We start from the raw sequence: 8403 nt of genomic DNA, 5'->3' as shown, positions 1-8403 counted from the left end.
ATCACCATTGAGGAAGTGAAATGACATCTATTTTGTTAATTTGTCTGGTAAGTTTCCAAAATTATAATTTATTGGTATATCTTATATTTTATTTTGTAAAATTTATCAATACTCTCATCCAAATTAATTCGGTGGGAGTGATCTGGATAAGAGAGGATTTTTAAATAAGACTGTCATATGCCTGCTGTACTTTAAAAAAAAATTTATTTTGACTTCGAAAAAAACAAAACACCTTATGTTGCTGAGAAAAAATTTAATAAATAATGTTGCAAACGTTTTCAGCCAAACCTGTTGGCCATCATCAGGCTAAACATATTCGAATGCAAACAAAATGGAACAAAAATTTAAATACAAATAAAATAACGGATAAAATATACATATAATAAAAATAATAATAATAAATAACAAAGAAATATAAAAATATAAATACAGATAAAATAACGGATGAAAATAATAATAAATAACAAAGAAATATAAAAATATGTATAGGTTAAATAAATAAATATTAAGCCATTACATAATAATAAATTACATGAAATTCTAATAAATGCAAGATATGCAATGATAACAAAATCAAGGCATTAAATTAAGAGCTTTCAAATCTTTTAATTAAATACTTCCAGGCTGAGGGCAACCCTTCAGCATCCCTGGCATTAATGCAGGTATTATGCAATCTGCTCTTAAATATTTCAATTTTTTCGGCGCTAAACGCTAAAGTCGGGGAATGTACAGGTTTAATATTAATAATGCCTGCTTCGCCCCATTTGACTATCCAGCCTTCAACCTGCGCCATCTGAGATAGAACTGTGGCGTTAGATCTTTTGCTGATGTTGTACCTGTGTTCCCTTAATCTAATCCCTAGGTTTCTATTAGTGACCCCAATGTAGTTTTTATAAATGCCTAGTTCCTAGTTTGCATTCGAATATGTTTAGCCTGATGATGGCCAACAGGTTTGGCTAAAAACGTTTGCAACGTTATTTATTAAATTTTTTCTCAGCAACATAAGGTGTTTTGTTTTTTTCGAATTTACATTTTGCTGAGTGTGTTCATTGTAATATTTATTTTGACTATCATGCTTATTTTTTGACAATTATAATTAATTTTGAAAGTATTATGTTAAAGTTCTTTGTTTTGTTGTTGATTTACTGGCAAGCTGCTACATCACCAATGCCTCATTATTAGGTTGGTGGTGGTTGATATATTGTGCCCATCTACTAACTTTAATAAAAACAAAATTAAATGTACACATTGCAGTATTGAAAGGTAAGATTTGGAGTAGTGTACAATATTTGGTTGCCTTTGATCAGTCCAGATATGGAAGGGCCCGATGTGGCAGTTTACTGTATTTCAAAATGATTACTTTTATAGAAATACTAGCTGACCCGGCAAACGTTGTTTTGCCATATAAATTATTTCTAGGTAATTTCTAGCTGACCCGGCCACGCGTTGTTGTGGCTCAAAATGTATCTATTATAAATGTATAACACTTCCCCCGTGGGGGGAATTTCAAAAAATCCCTTCTTAGTGTACATTCTCTTGACGTACCCTATTAAAACGCATCTAAAATAGTAATAAAAGCAGAGTTCTTCACAGTAAGCCTTAATCCCGTCCCTTTTCCCGCTGGGGAATATCGAAAAATCCCTTTTTAGTGTATATTCTGTTGACGTAACCTATTAAAACGCAATTAAAAACGCAAAAAAACCGCATGTAAAATAGTATAATAGAAGCCGAGTTCTTCACGGTAAGTCTTAATCCCGTCCATCTCCCCCCACTGGGGGGAATTTCGACATGTATATTATATAAAAACACGGTGCGTATTCGAATGCAACGTTGTGTCAAAATTTCAAAGGAATCGGTAGGAACAAACGAACGTTATATTTTATTTATATAGATAGATAGAAAATGATCTGCTTCAGTCTATTCTCACAGAAAAGCAAACTTAGGTCGTCGGAAGTTAGCGCCATCTGTTGGACATAAAAGCCTTAATCCATATATAAATATATTTTTGAAAGGGGGGAAATGGTGTAGGGGTATGAAGAATAGATAGTAGCCGATTCTCAGACCTACTGAATATGCATATAAAATTTGGTAAAAATCGGTAAAGCCGTTTCGGAGGAGTAAGGTAACTAACATTGTGACACGAGAATTTTATATATAAGATAAAGGCTTTTTGATGTTGCTGTTTCAAAAGAAGAACAAATTACTTCTATAATAATTTTAATATGGTCTATAATCTCTATATCATTTATATGCATTAACAAATGAATACTTTCTCTTTGAATCAATGCATTTAGAGCTCTTGCCAAACAGTTATTTCTGTATACAGTAAGACCCCGCATTTAGTGGGGGATGCGTTCCGATGACAAAGCGTTAAACGAGGTCATTTTAACACAATAAATAGGGAAAGGGGAACACGCGACCAAAAATAAACGGATTTAATTTTAAGTTATTTTTATATTAATTTGCATAATAATATATGTTAAATAACACACAAACATATGCACACAGAAATGTAAAGTTCATTTTTTGTGACGAAAGTCCTGACTTTTCTAAAATTCTTGTTTTTTGCCATAAATTCGTGAAGTTTCATTTTTCACTTTTTTCTTAACTTAAGCAAATGTTGGTAGCAGAAGTTCGCATCCAAAATACCTCGTTTTGCTTTGCACTCCTTTAAAAATCTGGATCATTCGGTACAATTTGATCAGCGATTTCGTTTATCGTTACCAAACTTTTACTAAGGAAATCTGTAGAGAATTTTTTAGGTTCTTCGTTTTCAGAATCTCTATTTTCCAGTTCTACATGAACTCCTTGTTCTGCCAGTTCTTGAAGGTCGTCGTCGGTAAGGCTCTCACCAGAAATCTGCAGTAACTCCTCAGTATCCTGCTCATCTACATCTAGTCCTGTGTATCGATTAAGCTGACAATTTGGTCAACCTAACGATACAGCGATATGCTCTTCTCGTTGAGAATTTTTGGATACCTTCAGCCATAACTTCTACACTTCGTTCGTGCATTTATCAGTTAATTCTTGCCAAGCGAAGTCGAAATTTCCTATGGCATCCATGATGATATACTTTTTCCAAAATTGCTCCAAACATAGATTTAAAGAAAGTATACTTTTTTGCCACCTTTTTCTGATTGGTTCGTGTTCGTAAATAATCGTATTATATACGAATCAATGAAATGGCGCGATAATTACAATCAGAGGTGTTTTTTAAGGCTTCGAGCAGACTGCGTTATTCGCGTTTTTCATGAACTGTAGAGGGCGCTGAATTTTTACAAAATGGCTACTTTATCTGGTTCACTTATAACAAGTAATGTAAAACTAATCGTATATTACTGTCCGATATAATGATATATGCTGCTTGTAGCTGTTTATCGAGAAATTTTATAGTAGCAGAACAATTATTGCTAGCGGGATACGTCATTATATGGTATCGAAGTAAGTGAGCGAGATTGTTTTATGCATATTTGTGCCCTTTGTGTTAAAAACATCAGCTTTGACATTGTCCTATCAGGGTTAGATTTACAAGTAAAAAGCTATGTAAATTGTTGCTTAGGCTTCGACTTTCAAGGAGCCTCAAACATTTGTACAAACCAACAAAATATGCTTTACTTTTTATTTTGTGTAGTATTTTATTAATTGTTTTCTAAGAATTAACATAAGGTCTTTTTTTAAAAAAGAAATTATAAAACCAATTTTTAAAAAGATTTTTAATGAAATGGGTATAAAAATTTAATTAAATTCAGTTATAAAACAGAAGACTAGTGAAACCTCACATCTTTTTCGTCCAATAACAGTATTGAATCAGAGAGAGAGTCTGATTTAATTCTTTTCTTTTTATGATTGACTTCTAAAATTGTGAAGGGTTGGTAAGGGGACTTACAGAGTTCAGCTTAAGGCTTCGAAATGCTTAAATCCGTCCCTGTGTTCCACACAAAAGAACTGGCATTTTAAACTTTAAGAAAATATCTTTTAAAATTGACAGCATAACTTTAAATATACTCGTGTAAAGTTGGACAATCGGGAAACCGCAATTCTTAAGTTTAATCCACCTTTTCACAATTCGGAGAAGCTCATAAATATAACCGACCGATTTTCAAATAATCATCTGTTTTTCATGTGGCATTAGTCAAAAACTTATATTAGGCTCCCGTAAATCTTTGAAATTGCAATTTGGAACGCAACAGAAAGCTTTGCTTTTTCTATTGTTATTCATCTTTACTGCTGATAATACACAAGAATTAATCAAACGACCCAGATAGAATAGTTTTGTTTTTAAACACCAGAGGGCAAGCATCCAGTGAAAAATGCGAATATCGAATCAGCGTTAAGCGGGGTCTTACTGTATTTTTGATTTTAAATCAAGCCAGACATGTTCTATGGGTCGAAATTGAGGATTGTTTGGTGGATTTTCGTGTTTTTAATGCAGTTGATACCGTTTCAAAACTGTAGTCGTATGTTTTGGGTAGCGTAACGTAGTGCCATCCTGTCAAAAATACGTTGATTTTTCGGATACTTATCATTCAGAAATGGGACCAATCGCTTTTCTATGAATTATTTTCTTATATATTGTTGGGGAATTCTGAATTCAACAGCGACTTTCGACTGTGAGCGTGAAGAAATTTGACGAAGTTCTAATTTTGAGTGGCAATAAACACTTCCAGCTTTTCGAATGGTAGATTCATTATTATGTAACTTTGTCCACACTGTCCGAAATTTTAATGATTTTTAAAACGAGTTGCTTGTCGAATAGACATTCTAATTACTTTTGTATAGACTAAAGCTTGAATTGTATTTGTGTTTTAAAGTATTCGTGGTAAAAATTTCAAAACGCAAATCTGAAATACAAAAATGATTTCGACTAATGTAATTCAGCACAATTATGTCTCAAATTTAAATACTTTTAAACAGTTTAATTTAGTTTGCCCGTTTTTGTGAGTTATTATTTAGTTCTTTGTGCTTTCTAATGATGGTTTTAAATATTTTGTAGTAGAGGAATTCACAGCTGAATGTTCATAGAAAAATTGGTAGCATAAAGTATTTGAAAATTTTAGCAGTGAGGAACTACACAACGTTTCAGGAATCGTATAAAATAAAATTAAGAGCATTAAAAAACAATTTACATTGTATATGAAATTATAAATCTGTATATACGGTAATTATTAATTGAATGTTACTAATCAAAAAATAATTGTATTAAATCAATTTTAAACATACATAATTTAATATTGAAAAATTAATTTCTACACATCCAGGAAATTCTCTAATTAGCAAACTTGAGGGGAGAAAATTTCGAGTGTTCGATGTAAGGAGAATGATGAGATATTACAATCAGTTACGACTTTGCACGTATAAAACGCATTTCTTTGTAAGTTTTTGTTAAAATAAAACACATGTAATATTATATTTCATACGATTTGTTCCATGTATCTGCTACCACACAAAACAACATAGAAAATAATTTGTTCATTGTTTCTTCACAACTGGGTGCATAGGTAGACACTGGGCAGTGTCTACCTATGCATCCAGTTGTGAAGTAAAGAATTAAAAGAAAACATAGTTTCGGAATAAAAACAAATTATTTATTGTGACATCGTCACAATGCCGGACTGCAATTTTTAATGTATTTAAAATATATGCTCTCCACCTTAAATTAATTGTCTTGTCCCTTACATCATACTTTTAACAATAGGCCGGTCATCTAACATCTTTGAGAGCAAAATTTTGAATTGAAATAACGTGCCTTCTGGTTTTTATCGGAAATTCATATATAGTTAATCAGGGCCTCCTGCCCCTACGGTTTCCATATCTGGTCTCGGATTTCTAACTCCGTTCTCGAGATTACGGAAGACGGACGCCAGTGGGAATTTGTCTACAATTTTTTTCAAATTGCAGCCCAATGAGGCAAGTATAGTTTATATGACAAATTTTTCTTAGAAGTCTCGTAGCGCATCGTCGTGACTGCAGAAACGAATTCCAACATTCAGAAAACACTGCCTAATACAGTTGTTAACACATCTGATAAACATACGAAAATTATCAGCCGAAAGAGATTCGATTAGTCAAATAATCGCAGATTTTTACCGCGACGGAAAAATTGAGATTAAAAAAAACGTGTAAATGAAATATAATGAGAATAAATGTATCGTTTTTTTTTTAAATCTCGTTTTCTCTCGAGCTCCAAATATATTGCCAAAAGAAATTGTGACATTGACATAAAAATTGCTGCAAATTTTTTTCGAAAGTAATTTCCGAGAAATGGCAGAATTTGTGATTTATATAGTGATAATATAGTGATATAGTGAATATAGTGATTTTTAATGTTTATTCTGCAGAATTTGAACACTAGAAAGAAGATAGGTTGTCGTCTGTATATGTTTTAAATACTTCTGCTAAATATCTTAAGGATAACGGCCGGTTCGAATCCGGACGGGTCGCTAATCCCCAGGAATTTTTCGGGAGTGGTACGTCCGGACATGTCGGGCCTCGTCCCTCACCACCCGGCCACCCCATTGTGGGCCTGACCGAACTCATAAAGGGATTGCTTAAAGAGGCCTTCTTAGTGCCCACAGGCGGAAAGAGTTATAAAAATCTTAAGTATGGTAAGATAATGTAATATTATAACATTAGAGAAAATATGAGCTCCAAACGTGGTGTCCTGGATCTAAAAATCAAATGTTAAACGCCGAAACTACATTTATTGAACAAAACTCCTTGTAAATATTTATTCATTAAAACTGAAAATGAATATTACAAATGTGTATTCTTGACGTAAGACTGATTTTTCAGTAAAGTGTTGAATTTTTTCATCAAAATTGATTTATTCGTCTTCAAACTAATCGCCTCCCACTGCAATACTCTCTTACGCCAATTTTTTTTCTTCCAATCATCGAAACATTTTAAAGAATTATCTTTAGACTTTCGGTCCTAAAAAAAATTATCAAATAAGAACAAAGAATCACTGACCTCAAGACCTAATTTATTATTTTTTATTTAATTTTACTTTAGATTCTTTTTTCTACAATCTAACTGTTTTATTAAATTTCAATATTTTCAAATCTTGGTTTTTTTATAACAGAATTTTCATTTTGCTAAACATATTCATGAAAAAATTATTTAAACAAATCATAATATTTTTTTGCTAGCCTCAAAGCTTGATAAAAATGTTTATTTTGACAGTTGTAATGCCAATAAAACGACACAATAAGAGAAATCCAGTAACGAGTAGCTTAACTTTTCCGGCAACATTTAAACAGATGGCGCCACATAACACACAGTTTGTGTTTTATTATTATTATGTTGGGTTAAGTTAGATATACTCGGTTAACACCGGTGGCTAAGTACTATGCCGGACCAAAGTCAAGGCATAGTAACCAAAACAGAAATTAAAGAAGTGTATCAGTGTGTGTGTCTGTATTCAGGAATTTTCTCACAATATGACATGTATTCAATATAGTGGCCTTCTGTAGAGTGATGTATGTGTTTCTATTCAATTCTAATGTGCCCAGGCTTTTGTGTAGTGTGTGTGGTATGACACCTGTAGAGGAGAGAACTACAGGTACAATAAGCACCCCATCCATCCTCCACAGATGCCTTATTTCCTGGGCGAGTTCTGTGTACTTGCTAATTTTTTCAGTGCATGCGTTTTGTATATTGTGAGTGTTTGGAATGGATATGTCTATAATGTATGTGATTTTATTGTGTTTGTCAATGAGTGTGATGTCTGGTCTGTTGTGGTAAATTGTTTTATCTGTGATTATGGCTCTGTCGTAGTACATTTTGTGCGTGTTGTTTTCCAATACTGTCTGTGGAATGTATTTGTAGTATGGTTCGTGGATGTCTGCTAATTTGTGTTTCTTTGCAAGCTCTTGGTGTATTATATTTGCTACTTGGTTATGTCTGTGTAAATAATCTGTCTGTGCCAAGAGCTTGCAACCAGAGGTGATGTGTTGTATAGTTTCTGGCATGATGTGACATTTTCTGCATGTGTCATTTGTGAGTGTTGCATCTTTGAGTATGTGTTTTCTGTAGTTTTTAGTATTTATGACCTGATCCTGTATGGCAATCATGAATCCTTCCGTCTCCCCAAAGAGGCATCCCCGAGCTAACCAGCTGTTTGACGCAGTTTTGTCAACAAAATCCTGGGCCAGATCGTAAGGATGCCTGCCATGGAGTGCCTTTCGAGCCCACGATTGCTTAATGGTGTCTATGCTTTTTATATGTTGTGTTGTGTCCATATGATGTGAGTGTAAGTTTAATGGTGTGTTATTCGAGTCTGCTAGAGTTACTGCTTTATGTAATTGTGATGTTTCTTGTTTTTTGTAGAAAAACTCTCGCAGTGACTGTATTTGTTTGCAGTGAAGGTTAACTATGTCAATCAGGCCACGTCCGCCATCTTTA

The sequence above is a fragment of the Centruroides vittatus genome, unplaced genomic scaffold (genome assembly GCF_030686945.1).
Source record: "Centruroides vittatus isolate TY-2023 unplaced genomic scaffold, ASM3068694v2 scaffold_1015, whole genome shotgun sequence".
NCBI classification, from domain to species: Eukaryota; Metazoa; Arthropoda; class Arachnida; order Scorpiones; family Buthidae; genus Centruroides; species Centruroides vittatus.
Note: the sequence above shows the minus strand (reverse complement) of the source record.